General features: G+C 42.5%; 1 protein-coding gene across 1 annotated transcript in view; it reads right to left on the bottom strand.

The window, feature by feature from the left end:
- The window catches only part of LOC146866355 (uncharacterized), a 28,740-nt gene extending 24,019 nt beyond the window's left edge, over window positions 1-4,721 (bottom strand). Inside the window, exon 1 of the mRNA XM_085640502.1 lies at window positions 3,394-4,721. The gene's annotated coding sequence lies outside the window, so the exon portion shown is untranslated. The remainder of the gene's footprint in view (window positions 1-3,393) is intronic.
- Between the last annotated feature and the right edge of the window lie 12,671 nt (window positions 4,722-17,392).

Here is a 17,392-nt window from a genome sequence, read left to right as displayed (position 1 = left end):
TCGGGCCAAGTGAAAATCTCTTTTTACACTTTGAAATCACTTTTACAGACTGACACATTCTGAAACCTTTTTTTTAAATTTATTTAAATGCACATGTCCAAGCTGTTTTTTTTTCAGACCACCACCGTGTGTATTCTCTGTGACTGCCTACACTCCAGCAGGAGCAACCAGCCTTAGTTATGCTGAATGTATTTGCATTACAGACTTAAACCTGAAAACCCCACTCGCTTCTAATTACTGTGCATGACTATACATGGCAAGCACATGGGTGTGTGCTAAGCCTCTGCTTCTTCCCCCAAAAATTCGCTCCTCTTTTCCATCTACTGCAACTGTGAAATCACCAGAGCAAGACGCAATACATTTCTGCCTATAATTCTTCTATGCACACAGAGTCATGTTTTCACATAAGTGCCAAAACGAAATTTCTATGCCAATTTGAAAGCACACTTACTGCTCTTTTTTTTTTGGGCCAAGTGAAAATCTCTTTTTACACTTTGAAATCACTTTTACAGACTGACACATTCTGAAACCTTTTTTTTTAAAATTTATTTAAATGCACATGTCCAAGCTGTTTTTTTTTCAGACCACCACCGTGTGTATTCTCTGTGACTGCCTACACTCCAGCAGGGGCAACCAGCCTTAGTGATGCTGAATGTATTTGCATTACAGACTTAAACCTGAAAACCCCACTCGCTTCTAATTACTGTGCATGACTATACATGGCAAGCACATGGGTGTGTGCTAAGCCTCTGCTTCTTCCCCCAAAAATTCGCTCCTCTTTTCCATCTACTGCAACTGTGAAATCACCAGAGCAAGACGCAATACATTTCTGCCTATAATTCTTCTATGCACACAGAGTCATGTTTTCACATAAGTGCCAAAACGAAATTTCTTTGCCAATTTGAAAGCACACTTACTGCTCCTTTTTTTTTCGGGCCAAGTGAAAATCTCTTTTTACACTTTGAAATCACTTTTACAGACTGACACATTCTGAAACCTTTTTTTTAAAATTTATTTAAATGCACATGTCGAAGCTGTTTTTTTTTCAGACCACCACCGTGTGTATTCTCTGTGACTGCCTACACTCCAGCAGGGGCAACCAGCCTTAGTGATGCTGAATGTATTTGCATTACAGACTTAAACCTGAAAACCCCACTCGCTTCTAATTACTGTGCATGACTATACATGGCAAGCACATGGGTGTGTGCTAAGCCTCTGCTTCTTCCCCCAAAAATTCGCTCCTCTTTTCCATCTACTGCAACTGTGAAATCACCAGAGCAAGACGCAATACATTTCTGCCTATAATTCTTCTATGCACACAGAGTCATGTTTTCACATTAGTGCCAAAACGAAATTTCTTTGCCAAATTGAAAGCACACTTATTGCTCTTTTTTTTTTGGGCCAAGTAAAAATCTCTTTTTACACTTTGAAATCACTTTTACAGACTGACACATTCTGAAACCTTTTTTTTTAAATTTATTTAAATGCACATGTCCAAGCTGTTTTTTTTTCAGACCACCACCGTGTGTATTCTCTGTGACTGCCTACACTCCAGCAGGAGCAACCAGCCTTAGTGATGCTGAATGTATTTGCATTACAGACTTAAACCTGAAAACCCCACTCGCTTCTAATTACTGTGCATGACTATACATGGCAAGCACATGGGTGTGTGCTAAGCCTCTGCTTCTTCCCCCAAAAATTCGCTCCTCTTTTCCATCTACTGCAACTGTGAAATCACCAGAGCAAGACGCAATACATTTCTGCCTATAATTCTTCTATGGACACAGAGTCATGTTTTCACATTAGTGCCAAAACGAAATTTCTTTGCCAAATTGAAAGCACACTTACTGCTCCTTTTTTTTTCGGGCCAAGTGAAAATCTCTTTTTACACTTTGAAATCACTTTTACAGACTGACACATTCTGAAACCTTTTTTTTAAATTTATTTAAATGCACATGTCCAAGCTGTTTTTTTTTCAGACCACCACCGTGTGTATTCTCTGTGACTGCCTACTCTCCAGCAGGGGCAACCAGCCTTAGTGATGCTGAATGTATTTGCATTACAGACTTAAACCTGAAAACCCCACTCGCTTCTAATTACTGTGCATGACTATACATGGCAAGCACATGGGTGTGTGCTAAGCCTCTGCTTCTTCCCCCCAAAATTCGCTCCTCTTTTCCATCTACTGCAACTGTGAAATCACCAGAGCAAGACGCAATAAATTTCTGCCTATAATTCTTCTATGCACACAGAGTCATGTTTTCACATAAGTGCCAAAACGAAATTTCTTTGCCAATTTGAAAGCACACTTACTGCTCCTTTTTTTTTCGGGCCAAGTGAAAATCTCTTTTTACACTTTGAAATCACTTTTACAGACTGACACATTCTGAAACCTTTTTTTTAAATTTATTTAAATGCACATGTCCAAGCTGTTTTTTTTTCAGACCACCACCGTGTGTATTCTCTGTGACTGCCTACACTCCAGCAGGGGCAACCAGCCTTAGTGATGCTGAATGTATTTGCATTACAGACTTAAACCTGAAAACCCCACCCGCTTCTAATTACTGTGCATGACTATACATGGCAAGCACATGGGTGTGTGCTAAGCCTCTGCTTCTTCCCCCAAAAATTCGCTCCTCTTTTCCATCTACTGCAACTGTGAAATCACCAGAGCAAGACGCAATAAATTTCTGCCTATAATTCTTCTATGCACACAGAGTCATGTTTTCACATAAGTGCCAAAACGAAATTTCTTTGCCAATTTGAAAGCACACTTACTGCTCCTTTTTTTTTCGGGCCAAGTGAAAATCTCTTTTTACACTTTGAAATCACTTTTACAGACTGACACATTCTGAAACCTTTTTTTTAAATTTATTTAAATGCACATGTCCAAGCTGTTTTTTTTTCAGACCACCACCGTGTGTATTCTCTGTGACTGCCTACACTCCAGCAGGGGCAACCAGCCTTAGTGATGCTGAATGTATTTGCATTACAGACTTAAACCTGAAAACCCCACCCGCTTCTAATTACTGTGCATGACTATACATGGCAAGCACATGGGTGTGTGCTAAGCCTCTGCTTCTTCCCCCAAAAATTCGCTCCTCTTTTCCATCTACTGCAACTGTGAAATCACCAGAGCAAGACGCAATACATTTCTGCCTATAATTCTTCTATGCACACAGAGTCATGTTTTCACATAAGTGCCAAAACGAAATTTCTTTGCCAATTTGAAAGCACACTTACTGCTCTTTTTTTTTCGGGCCAAGTGAAAATCTCTTTTACAGACTGACACATTATGAATCCACCATGTGTAACTACAACAAAAACAATTCCCATTTCTATTATTCATTTCTTAAGTTACCACATACATCCCCTCTCAAACTGTAAACTCACCTTTAAATTTAGTTAGTTGTGAAAGAAATGTGTCACTCAAACAGCAGATTATCAGAGCCAGGATCTCTGTTCTGTACACCTCTCTCCTCTCAGCAGAACCAGATAATGGCAAACTTTCCCTCTATTTTTCCACACATATACATGTAAGTTTCAAATCTCAGTGCTTCCCCCTTTTTTTCAAATGTAATGACACATTTCTATTGGTTGAAAACCAACCCTTTTCCAAAAGTACCCTGCCCCCAACTTGACTTCTGCCTAGTACCCTTCCCCCAACTTGACTTCTGCCTGCTACCATAGCAACAGCTCATGGAACACTGCTGTGTGCAGTTAGGTCAGAAGTTCGACACACAATGTTTCAATTCCACAGAGCAAGAGTGCTTGACTTTTCAAACCTAACTGCAAATCCATAGTACTGTTCTTTGGTTACACATTTTTTTGTACCAATACAAAACATGCTTCTATTAATTTTCACATACAGCCTATTTTTTATTCTAGAATGGTATGAAACAGCCAATCAGTTCTTTTTGTTTTGTAAAAAATATGTATGCCTCCATTTCCAAACTGTCTTTATTTTCATATTGCCATTCTACTGAAAGACACCTCCTGAGTGCATCCAGTTCTCCTTTGAAGATGTTCACAGTGTGGATTGTAGGGCACAGCTATGTCTTCTGGAGTGAAAAGTTTGCAGAGAAAACAGATATGGTGAGAGACCTTGCTTTGCCAAATGTAGACATTAAATGGATTGGTCAGAGAGGGTTAAAGTGGCACCAATTGATGCCATTGGTGAAATCCTTCATGCAAATCCAACACCCTGACCTCATAATAGTGCACTGTGGTGGCAATGACCTAGGCACTTTGACTGGGGTAGGTCTGGAAATGCTTATGAAGGACACCTTTGCACAACTGTTTACACTTTTCCCTAAAACTGCCTTTGTGTTTTCCAACATATGCCAAAGGCAAAAATGGAACTGGTCCAATCATTTCTGTCCACAGATTGACAAAGCAAGAAAGCACGTCAACAAATCTGTTTCTGCTTTCCTCCGTGACTATGGTATGGGTGCCATTTACCACAACAACTTGCGTTACGACATGCAAGACATTTATAGAGGAGATGGTGTGCACTTCAATGATGAAGGGAACAGAGTCTTCCTCTTGAACCTTAGACTCTGCATCGGTACTTACTTGTAAGTACCACTAAAAAAATGACTCCATAAACACAACAGCTCTTTTTAGAGCTCCCTAATTTCTAAACTCTTAAATCTGATTTTCATTTATTTATTTTTATTTTTTTTACCGTACGCTTACCGTGAGCTTACCGTACGCGTACCCCGTGATTTTTTTTAAAATCAATAAATGTTTTTTTTGTACTTTTCTGTCCTTCTTTGACCCCCTTACAATTGTTAGGGGGTCTGTAACTCTCCTCATTGCCCCCTTACTTTGTTTTCACTCTTTTTTTTCAGAGTGAAATACACAAAATGGCGGCCGCCGCTTCCTGGTTTCGGCCGATTCGAATGTTTACTAAGATCTAAGAGCCAATCAGAATCGCGCTCGCGCACGCCACCGTACGCTTACCGTAAGCGTACGGTAAGCGTACCGTAAGCGGGCTCAGATATATATATTGATTTAAAGGCTATTTTCTCAGAATCTACTGAACAGATTTACACCAAACCTACAAAAGGCACTTCCTTGACCTGAGGACTACCTCTCTGCCAAATTTCTAGTAATTCTGTTCAGCCGTTCGGGCTGTAGGTCGTTCTAAAGGTCCTATGGAAAAATGCATGGGAAAAACGCGTTTTGGGACCCCCCTTTTATCTCAGCCCCCGCTTGACGGATCCCCCCGAGACTTTCAGGGTAGGAGCGGAGCGTAGCGCCCCACCTATTTTGAGAAATTCGCGAGGATTCGTCGACCGGCGCCAAAGTTATTCAAAATAGAATGTTGAGGTTTTCCTATGGAAACGTGGTCCTAACTATAACTACCTACTGGCGACCGCCAGTAGGTAATGTATATATATATTCACTGAAAAAACCATAGGTTTCAGGGGCGTTATAGTTAGCTGGACATTTCCCTCATACAAAACCCTAGAAATTCCCCTGTTATAGTTAGTTCTGCTAACTATAACTCGCGCCCCTGCAATGCACTGCTGATGACGTCACATATTACATCACTCATGACATGGTCAGTGACATCACTGATGACATCTCAAATGACATCACTGATGACATCACTGATGACATCATCCATGTGATAAATTAGTGCATCTTCTCACACCCTAATATAACCTTTGATACACCGACTCAAAATTTCAGACGGCCATTTTGACAACCATAGATACTCCAATACCAATAACTACTCACCCACTCATTGACTTTTAGATCTACATACATGTCCACTCACTCACCTCTACAGTCACTCATACTTACAGTCATTCTGTGCATTTATACACCTATATAGACACTCACACACCGCCAATCATCCATTGAGGTACTGACACATCTAGTCAGTCATGCACATAATTAATCACAGTCCAATTTACTCACCTATACAGTTAAACACACTCAAGTTCACTTACTCATAAAAATACTAACACATTCTGTGTCTTCCTGCAGAACAAACAAACAGAACATGACACAGATATCCTTGCACTATGGCGCATACAGCCAGTCCCAAAATCACACACTCTCACATATAGATAGTTATATACTCTTACACATATATACACTGCGTTTCACTTATGTAGTTAGTGACACATGTATAACTGAGATATACATTCAATCACTAACACACCCATACATACACTCACCCAAACGTACAGTCCATCACAGATGCACTTTTAAATCCATGCACCCAGTGAATCACCCACTCACACATCTAGTCACAGAGTCACACACACCCTACCCACACAAACACTCAGGCACCCATACAGATACTCAGACAACCAATCAATAACCCATATAGACACTCATATAGCTATTCACAAAACCATGCAGCCACTTATACACCAACACACAGACACATACAGACATTCACACAGTTTAGTCACTAGTTTGCAGTAAGATACATTTAATGACTCACTTAAAGAGTCAGTTACGCACCTAGAAAATCAACCATTCACACACTTGTACACCCACTTATTCTTCAACAGGCCTTTCCCTATATATATTAAACATATTAAAACTGTTCAGAAACACATACTCAATGGATGATGTCATCAGTGATGTCATCAGTGATGTCATTTGAGATGTCATCAGTGATGTCACTGACCATGTCATGAGTGATGTAATATGTGACATCATCAGCAGTGCATTGCGGGGGCGCGAGTTATAGTTAGCTGAACTAACTATAACAGGGGAATTTCTAGGGTTTTGTACGAGGGAAATGTCCAGCTAACTATAACGCCTCTGAAACCTATGGTTTTTTCAGTGAATATATATATATATATCTATACTTTCAAATTCACTAATGAGAAAAGAAGTTGTTTTCGAGATGGGATGCATTCAGCATAAGCAAGCAGGGCCTAATAACCCTAAACAAAATTCATAATTGCCTTCCCCTCCCACTCTTACCGCTGGGCCTTCCAAGCTGAATTGCAGCCTCGAAGCTGATGCCATCTCCAGCTGAGAATTCTAATGCTCCATCGCCGCTTCCGGTTAGTATCCTTCTCAGGTGTTCTACTGAGAAGCAGGCTAATGTCTTTATTTAGGCCTTGGACGGCCTCACAGCAATCTTTCAGCTGTGAACGTTAACACCGCCATGGCAGCTCCTTTCACAACAGTAAATTTTGCCAAGCGGGCACCATGTTTAAAGAGTCTGCTCAGCAAAACTTTTTTGTTCAGAGAAAATAAACTGTCAAAGCCTGAGTTTTTTTTTTCTGAACTAAAAGTAAATGTCTTGATTCGTAGGGAACATTTTTGCCTGTAGGTGAGGGTCATTTAATATTTTCCCTGCCCATTTCAGCCATGGCTCACATGGAGGACATGGGCAGGGAAAAGGAATGACAGTCCTGCTGCCATCAATAGGTCGGTGAGATTGTCACTGTGACCCCTTGTGTCAAGGTTTACCACCAGCGCAGGGGTGTAGCTGCAGGACGGGTGTTTGCGGTGTTACACTTCATTAATAAATGTATTTTATCCTAAATAGTTGGGTACAGGTGCTTTCAGTCGGGTATGGTGAGGTGTCTGTTGGATTTCACCAGAGCCAAAGAGGGCGCCAGATGGGCAGGGACAGGTATAAATACTTCACCCGGGCAGGGGTAATTCTCCCCGGGGTCCCCTCAATGAGAAGGGGTGGCAGTGTGCCTAATGCCGCACTAAGGTGGCCGCCCTTTTGAGGTGGCCCACTGCATGAGCCGCGGGCAGCCTCAATAGGTCGGGAAGATTGTCACTGTGACCCCGCGGTCCTGTGACAGTCAGACCATTGTGTCAAGGTTTACCCCCAGCGCAGGGGCGTAGCTTCAGGACGGGTGTTTGAGGTGTTACACTCCCTTAATAAATGTATTTTATCCTAAATAGTTGGGTTCAGGTGCTTTCAGTCGGGTATGGTGAGGTGTCTGTCAGATTTCACCAGAGCCAAAGAGGGTGCCAGATGGGTGGGGGCAGGTATAAATACCTCATCCCAACCCTCTGCGCACCGGAAGTGATGCGGCCGGCGTGCCGGGCTGGGGGACTCCTCCCGAGGGTCCCCTCAACTAGAGGGGGTGGCGGTGTGCCTAATGTGGCACTAAGGTGGCCTCCTTTTTGAGGTGGCCCACTGCGTGAGCCACGGGCAGCCTCAATAGGCCAGGAAAATTGTCACTGTGACCCGCGGTCCTGTGACAGTCAGACCATTGTGTCAAGGTTTATTACCAGCGCAGGGGCGTAGCTTCAGGACCGGTGTTTGAGGTGTTACACCCCCTTAATAAATGTATTTTCTCATAAATAGTTGGGTACAGGTGCTTTCAGTTGGGTATGGTGAAGTGTCTGTCGGATTTCACCAGGAATTTATACATAAACACATACAAACACATACAAAAACGCACACACATTCTCTACCCCTCTCTACTTTGAAAGTCCTTCCTTCCACTGCCTCTTTAGCCTCTCTCCTATGCTCTGCTTGTCGTATAATGTATTTTACCAATATGTGCCATCGTAATTGTTTGAACATCTGAAGCTCGCCCCCCCCCCTCAACCTTACTGATCAAGCTACACCCCTGCACTGGCGTAACCAGTGGAGGCTCCCTCGACTGTAACCCAGTGGTTTCCATGAATCTTAATAGACTGTGGAAACCGCAGGTTTGGTGTGGATGGTGGACTGCCATTTACAGTGTTCCTCCTGCTCCACCAAACCTTAAATAAGGCCCTAACCGTAAAATGTCATATTTTATGACCACTGTTTGTCATGATTTGTGGCCCCCAAAATACTAAGTCCTGTAGCCTTAATATAGAGGGTAACTAGCTCGAAAGGTTCCTTTCCGTACTTAGGCCTGGATTTTGACGAAGGCTGGACGTGGCACACCTGCATAAATAATAGAATAACAAGATTCACACGTGCAGTTGGTACTAATTATTCACTTGCAATGTCCATAGGTAAAAAGCCCATAGCCCCAATTGTAGAGATTTATAAGCGCAAATGTATTCCAATTTTAACATATGGTATGGGCATCTGGGGATGTAGGGACTTACTTGCTATACGGTTGGAGAAGAATAGATTTTGCCGTAGAGTTTTAGGAGTGCCCCCTTCCTCGCAGCATTTTCCCTTCCATTTGGAGTTAGGTCTCGATTATGTCCAAGATACTATAAATGCTGCACCTTCAGCTATCCGGTGTTCTATCTGGACAAAAGAGGAAGCTGATTTTAAATGGGCAATTAATAGAGACTGTTTAAGCTGCACTCGTGGCCTTTTCATCCCCAGGCTCCAATATATTAAAACCTGTTTTACGAAACTTGGTTACTCCTCCTTTTTTGAGTGTCCAGATCTAATTGGTAAAGGGGACCGACAGAGGGTTTTGGAGAGCTTCCGAAAACATAACGAATTGCCTAGGGAACTGTCTGAAGTAGTCAAACCCACGGTCAGGGATTATTGCCTTATACAAATACCTCCTTATACTACCCAGTATTTATTGTATGTAAATAATGTTAGTGAAAGGAGTTTTTTGACTAGATTCAGTTTGGGGTCTTTTCGGTGGTTGATATTATTTTCCCTGGGTCAGTATTCTTCGGAATCTATTTCTATTTGTCCTTGTGATAAACATTCGAGTCAAACCATTTTACATTTTGTATTTTCCTGTCAGTTTTATCTTCCATTTACTAGGAAATTTGTAATACCTCTTTTGCGCAGACACACATTTTCCAAGTGCAAGCGGCCTTGTATTTTTTGCTGCAACTCAATAAACACGATGTTTGCTTTGCCATTGGTAGCTTTTTGAAGTGTATTTAAGCAAAGAGAAGGAGTATGCTGTTTGAATTCTAATGCATTTTACTACTTTTGGTATGGATTGTATTTGTATTGCTGCTTAAATGTTCACTACTTCTGCTAACTCCTTTTATAGGATTGATTTTATTAATCATGTATTATTGGATAATATTTGCTGCTAGTGATGGTTGCAGTCGTTTTTGCACTATTGGATAATATCTGCTGATACTTATGAACTTAATCGTTTTGCACCGTCACTTTAGTTCCGAGAAAAATTACTGTTTTTGCTTGCTGGCGTATTTTTTTTAAATAGAAAATGAGTTTGTATTGCTGAGATGTGTATGATTTTAAATGATGTTTTTTTACATGTGTATCTTTTATGACCTGTCTTCGGAAGGGCGAATAAAGAAAGAAAGAAAGGAAGAAAGATCACTGTTCTCTAATAGCTTAGCAAGTTCTGACAGCTGAAATACTAAGGGTGGGGTTCTACTGACGCAAGCAGGAAATATGTTTAAAAAATAAGAGCTTTGCTTTACAGAAAAATATTTTAAAGGTGTTCCTTTAGCCAGGCAGATAAACTGCCTGCGGGGTGTCTAAAAATGTATGAGATTAACCATACAAAAATTAAATGTATACCTTTAAAAAACATGAATTACTTGCAAATTACATTGAGAAAGAAAACCAATGTTTCCTCGCTGTGAGGCACTTTATGTTAGTCTCATCAAGGTCAGATTGGGACCAAACATATGCTGTATCGGGAAGGCCAAAAAGGATACACAACAATGTCAAAGAATGTAATATTATAGCTGAGGGAGGTATATAGCACTAAAGAAGTGCTGTTCATCTAGATGCCCTGTCTATATTTCATGCCCCCCTGCTTTGGGAATGTTCTGCTGGGTAACACTAAGGTGGTAGAGGAATGATTTTGAGGGGGGCTCCATGAACCATTTGGCAGTAGGTGGAGATGGAAAACAGTAACAAGCTGGCTATCTCTTCATGTGAAATTCTTCCACCATCTTGAATTTTAAGAAAGGGACCCTGGGATATTTTTAGTGACACAAATCACTCTCCAGAAAACAATACCTCGTTTTGTAGGAAGGAAATTTGCGAATGGAGTCTTTCTGGACCTATTTATTAACAGTAAATAGTTAGTTACTTCTGGGCTAGAAAATATACCAGGGGATAGGGGGTCCGGGTCTGTAGTTCACAGATATTTGCCTGCAGGGTTACCAGCCTTGTATAAGCATGTGCGCAAGGACGGTGAATTCTTTTTTTCCGAAATGCACCTGGACCTGTTACAGCAAAAGGAGTTTAGCATGTTTGTCCGTTCTGGGCGGTGCTTTAACCTCTTCTGTGCCCATGACGAGATAGTCTCGTCATGGAGCACGGTCGCGCTGTGCCCATGACGAGACTATCTCGTCATGAAACCCGCCCACTAATGAAACGCCCGGCACAGGAGGGGGAAAGGGCGTGGCACAGAAGGGGTTAACAGCATTTTCAAGCGGGCTAAGGATTCTGGGAGCAGCCCTGATGCACTAAGAAGAAACCATTTGTGCTATTTGCTTCATGATGTGAAAGCTAAAGCTCTGAAATACAGTCCAAACAAATCCAACAGCATACAGCATCCATACAACTGACTTCCGGAAGCCCAAGCAATCCTCAGTTGGAATTGTTTTGGTAGACTCCCACTGTTATAAATATTATGTATTTTCTCCTCTAGGTATTCCTCTTTAAGTTAATACGTCAATAGTTTAAAAGTCAAAGTTTGTAATGACTGTGGATTGCATTTTTGTTTTATGTCTTTTTTCTTTGCAGTGTGATAATCAAGCCTGCTTGAATATTTTCACAGTATTTCATCTAAGTTGACTGTGCTGTTTTAAAATAGTTGTGAGCAAGGTTTCATGGAAAGCTGAGAACTACGGGCCAGATGTAAGACCGTTTTTTGCAGTCGCAGAGGGGCCTTTTGCCCTTTTTTCAACGGCAAAAGACGGTAGCACAATGTACCAACCCTATTTTGCGAGTCGCTAATGTAATAGCGACTCGCAAAATAGGGTTAGCGACTAGCTATTAGGAAGTGGCGTTATAAGGGCGTCCCTTCCTAATAGCAACTCTGAACCATATGTAAGAATGTTTTGCGACTGGGTTTGCGGTCGCAAAACTCTCGCAGTTTACCACCCTCTTCAAGAGGGTGGTAAACCATTCGCAAACAGGAAGGGGTCCCCAGGGGACCCCTTCCCCTTTGTGAATGGGTGCGCTACTTGCCCTTAAAAAATGAAACAAAAACGTTTCATTTCTTTTTTTGAAAAATGCATCCCGTTTTCCTTTAGAGTAAATGGGCTGCGTTTTTAAAAAGACTGCTTTCTTGACAAAGTAGTCCCAGACATGGTGGTCTGCTGACCCCAGCAGGCCACCATCCCTGGGAGTGCCAGTCATTCCCAATGGGGTCACAAATTGCGACAGCTTCATTAATATGCATGAGGCATACAATTTGCAACCCCATTGGGAATCACAAACAGTGTCTCTGACACTGTTGTACATTGATGTTTGCAGCTCACAATTTAATGCAATTTGCGAGTCAGAAACATCAATATAGTCGTTCATCTGGCCCTACATGTCTTATTTATAGATATTGTTTGAAAGGAACACAGTCTTGCAGAGTAGGAATAAGGAAAAGGGCATCAGGCCACTTTCTGCTAATCGGTGGTGGCCGCCGCGTACAAAAAGTGGTGAGGCGGGTGGAGGGGGAGCAGAGGGGTGAAGTTTGATAAAAAAAAAAAAAGCAAAAGACTTATCTGTGGCTGCCGGCCTCCTCCCACATTGCACCTCATCGCATTTGTCTTCCTGGTCCCAGCAGACACTGAGACAGGATCACAGACTCCCTGTTCAAACCCAGGTTCGGCCTGAGCGGACTGAAAAGAAGCTCACTCACGCACAGGGAGTCGGTGCTGTTTCCGTAACCTGGCTGTACAATACTGCCGGGTTGGAGAAACTTAAGTCCTAATTTGTGTGTTTGTCCAGCCTAAGAAGGCCGGCCAAACACACATGCGCAACTTGATGCACTCCACCCCACTCCTACTCCACCATCCCATGGCCCAGCCCTGCCCCTCCCTACACACACTGGCTGAGTCAGCTGCTGAAAAATAAAACAACAATAGAATATCGTTTTAATTTTCAGCCAGTGGGGCGACGCTCCTCTGCCATTGTGTAGGAGCTGCCCCTGCTGCTAATGATTTCTTCTGAAAAACTTGACAATGACTAAATAATTTTATAGAAGCTAAGCACAAAGTGTGAAGGGTTAGAGAGGAGAATTTGTGCCAGGTGGCACATACAGAAGAGACAGACCATCTGGAATTGCATTACCCAATTTTGGAGAAGGCTAATTGGAAGGCATTCAGCCTTCATGGCAGCTTTTATCAGTCCAGCTGCTTGCACAAGATGAGAATACCGGGCCTTGCTCTTACGGTGAACGTAAAGCCTTATTGTGCAAACAGTTATGCGGGTGTGAATCATCTCTGAAACTCAAATTTGGTTTTTCTTTTAGTGTAAGAATAGCTTAGTCAAAAAAAGAATGAGGGTGAGATTGGAATAAATATCTGTAGCAAAAATTATGGAGCGTTATTTTTTGTTCTCGTTTTTGGCAAAAGTCACAGCTACCATTCTGTTTATTTATTTTTTGTAGTAACAATTCATATTGCATACACTAGGCTAGGGTTTTGATTTAAAAAAATACATATTTGAAATGTTTTCATTGTTTCTTAGTGCTCTTGAGGGTGCTCTTTAATGAAAGAGGGTCAGGATCCACTAAATATACCTGTGATTTCTCATAGAACTGATGGTTACCTTGAAACATTTCTCAGTCATATGTTGCTCATTGGGTTGTGGAGAGGTTGCAGTCCAAATGTTTTTTTTGTCTCGTGTTGGCACATTGACTATGTTCTTAGTGCCTGGGGGTCTAGAAAACCATATTCTGGGCTGTGTTCTAGGGTATTTTTTTTAGAAAACATATGACCAGCCTCTAGTGAACAGTATTCTTATACTCTCTGTCAGTAGTTGCCTTTTTATGACACAGACTATTTTTCCCAATTATTGACTGATGTTTGCTTATTTTTGATAACCTTTAAAACCTGTATCTATTTTTCCATTTCTGTTTTGCTACCCTTATTAAAATGTTCTCTTGGAAGATGAAATGCGCAGAGATCTGAATGTATTTCCTGTTTCATTTACATGTAGTGAAGCTGATTGGTATGCGGTAAACAGAAAGACAGACCTTCATCCCTGCAGGGCATTAAGGTCAGCTATCTTGGAAGAGGAAACAAATTATATCTTTAGCTCTTAATATAGGAAAGACACGGAAAGGGGTAAATGTTCTCGCTCCCTATTCAGAAGAAAGGTAAATTCAAGATGCTGATACACACCTGCAAAGCCCTTCACAAGCATGAACAAACACACATCGACCACCGCCTGAACTTCCACTAACCCTCCAGACCCCCAAAGCTCCGCCTCCCTCTCCCTCGCACACACACCCCTCATCCACCAGAGCAACAGTGGAGGGCGCTCATTCTCCCACCTTACGTTGAAATACTGGAATGACCTCCCCCTTCACCTGCAGACCTCATCCTCTCTACTGGAGTTCATGAAAGGACTCATGACCTGACTATTTGACTGAACTTCACAGCTTGCTCTCATCACCTGGATACCTTCGCGGGCCATTAGCCTTGCTCAATAAATCTCATTTTATTGATTGATTGTTGCATCGTAGTAATGATTTGGCTCTGTTGTTCAAGGTTTAGGCCTGATCCCTATTCTAAACTCACAAAATGATCTTTTGTCACATCTTTTGATCCCCTAAAGACATTCTAGTTAAAGTGCTGAAAAAACTCAATAAATGTAAAATACACGTTAAGACGGCTCTTTGTTAAGACTAAAATGAAATGTACACGTCTCTTTCTATGTAGTGAGCATGTTTATGTTTATGTTTATGTTTTTGAGATTTTTATTGCGCACGAATACCCAAGGGTGTCTCGGCGCATATTGGACTTCCCAATGACAAAAGACATCTGGGGCAATTACTGATTAAATAACCAGGTCTTGAGGAGCTTGCGGAACATCATGAGGGTGGGGGCAGTTTTTATAGCCAATGGGAGGGAATTCCACAGCCTGGGGGTTGCTACCAAAAAGCGTCTGTCTCCCCATGTAGAAGTTCTGGTGCGTGGCACCGGGAGCAAGTGCGTAGAGGCTGACCGTAAAGTTCTGTTGGGAACATAGATTCGGAAAGCGTCCTTCAGGAACTTAGGTCCTGAATCATGAATGGCTTTATAGGCGATACATAAAGCCTTGAACTTTATCCTACTCTTTACTCTCAGCCAATGCAGATGGTGTATAGCTGCAGAGGTAGGATGACGAAATGGAACGCCCAGCAGTAATCTGGCTGCCGCGTTTTGTACTGATTGCAGTTTGGCTAGCACCTGCTCCTGAGCATTGAGGAAGAGGCCATTGCCATAGTCCATTTTTGAAAAAACAAGGGTGGTAACTAAGGTTTTTCCTGCAGTTGAGGGAAGATATGGCAGCAACTTCTTGATTTTTCTTAGCATATAGAAGGAGGATGTCGCCACAGCGTTGACGTGATGCTTAAAAGTCAATTTATTATTGAACATAATACCGAGATTCCTGACCTTGGTTACTGGAGTGGGAGGGGGGCCTATGTCCCTGGGCCACCAGGTCGAAGACCACTCAGGAGAAGGCCTACCAAAAGTCAGGACCTCGGTCTTATCCGAGTTCAATTTTAAACTGTTATCCGCCATCCATGAGCTAATGGCCATCATCCCTTCTTGGAATTTAGCGGCGACTGCGGGGCCATCTTTCTGAACAGCCAGCACCAGTTGGGTGTCATCAGCATAGGTGGTTAGCCGCAGCCTATGAGCTTTTATAACCCTCGCCAGATCCGCCACATATATATTGAATAGTGTGGGGCTTAGCGAGGATCCCTGAGGGACCCCGCAAGGAAGAGTGAAAGTGGGTGAATAAAAATTACCCAGTTTCACCGTTTGAGTTCGATTGGCCAGAAACGAGGCAATGAGCTCTTTTGCACGATGAGTTACCCCCATGGATGCGACACGGTCGACCAAGATGGAATGGTCGACCGTGTCGAAGGCGGCGGATAGATCAAGAAGCACCAGAATCGCGGCACCCCCCTGATCCATGATGTACCTAATCTCATCGGAAGCCTTTACCACGGCCGTTTCTGTACCATGATGTTTCCTGAACCCAAACTGAGTATCATCTAATAGATTGTGATGGTCAATGAACTCAGATAATTGCAGGTTCATAACTGACTCAAATATTTTGGCCGGGAAGGGAAGACAGGCAATAGGCCTATAGCTAGCTGAGTCAGTAGGATCTAAAGAAGATTTTTTCAGTAAAGGTTTGATTACTGCCTTTTTCCAGACTTCCGGATAGATGCCTGAACGGAAAATGGAGTTACAAAGATCCGTTAAGGGAGGAACTATAGCCTCAGCGAGAGTATTCAATATCGCAGGGGGACATGGATCAAAAGGGGAGCCGGACTTGATGGAAGTGACCAGCCTACTGATGTGTTCATATGAGATCGGAAGAAAGTTGGTGAACTTGGGCGTGTGAGAGAGGGAGTCAGCGGCGGCGGAACGTATAGGAAGGGAAAATGATGAATAGATCTTAGAGACCTTAGTAGAAAAGAAGCTGGCCAGCGCATTGCATAGATCTTGAGAAGGTTCCGTCGGAGGGCCTGTAGGGGGGTTAGACAGAGTGTCAACTACCTGAAACAGCTTTTTGGCTGAGTTTTGAGCTGATTCAATTTGGGCCAGAAAGAAAGTACTTTTACATTTTATAATGGATTTTTTGTATAGTGCCAGAGCATCTTTATAGGTCTGCCTATCTACAGGATTATAGTGTTTTCGCCACCGCCTTTCCAACATCCTGCAGTATTGACGCTGTAAGCGAAGATCGTCTGTGAACCATGGAGCAGATGGTGATATCCTATTTGAACTAAAAGATTTAGCTGGGACCACAAGGTTCACCGCGTCAGAAATCCATTCTTGGTATCTACTGGACGTTACGCTGGGATTAGGGGAAGCCTCATAACGGGAGTCTACTAGGGTCTGGGAAAGAAGTACGTGGTCCACGTTTTTCCAAGCTCTAGAGCTAATGGAAATGCGGGGCATGGATTTGGAGAGGTTGCGATTATTCGCCTGGATGGTGAAAATTACAGCGAAATGGTCCGACCATACCACAGGACTTACTAGAGATAGGGAAAGCTTGAGGTTGTTGGTGAACAGCCCGTCTAGCGTGTGTCCTGCTTGATGTGTGGGAACATCCACTAGTTGTGATAAGCCGGCCACATGTAGATCAGCTGTTAGTTGGGAAGTATCTTCATCCTCAAGGTCCTCTAAGTGGAAAGTGAAGTCACCTAAAATGGTGAAATCCGGATGGCTTATAGTGAGTTCTACAAATTCTTCCAAGGACAGAAGAAAGCGCGCGTGAGAGCCGGGGGGGGGGCGATATAACAAAATCCCTTTGAAGGCCTGATTGTGGTTGAGTGAAATAGCGAGAAAAAAACGCTTCACAATCTGGTCGACT

Source organism: Triturus cristatus, chromosome 2_1 (genome assembly GCF_964204655.1).
Source record: "Triturus cristatus chromosome 2_1, aTriCri1.1, whole genome shotgun sequence".
NCBI classification, from domain to species: Eukaryota; Metazoa; Chordata; class Amphibia; order Caudata; family Salamandridae; genus Triturus; species Triturus cristatus.
The sequence above is the reverse complement of the archived record's forward strand: the minus strand, read 5'-3'. Positions and strand labels throughout refer to the sequence as shown.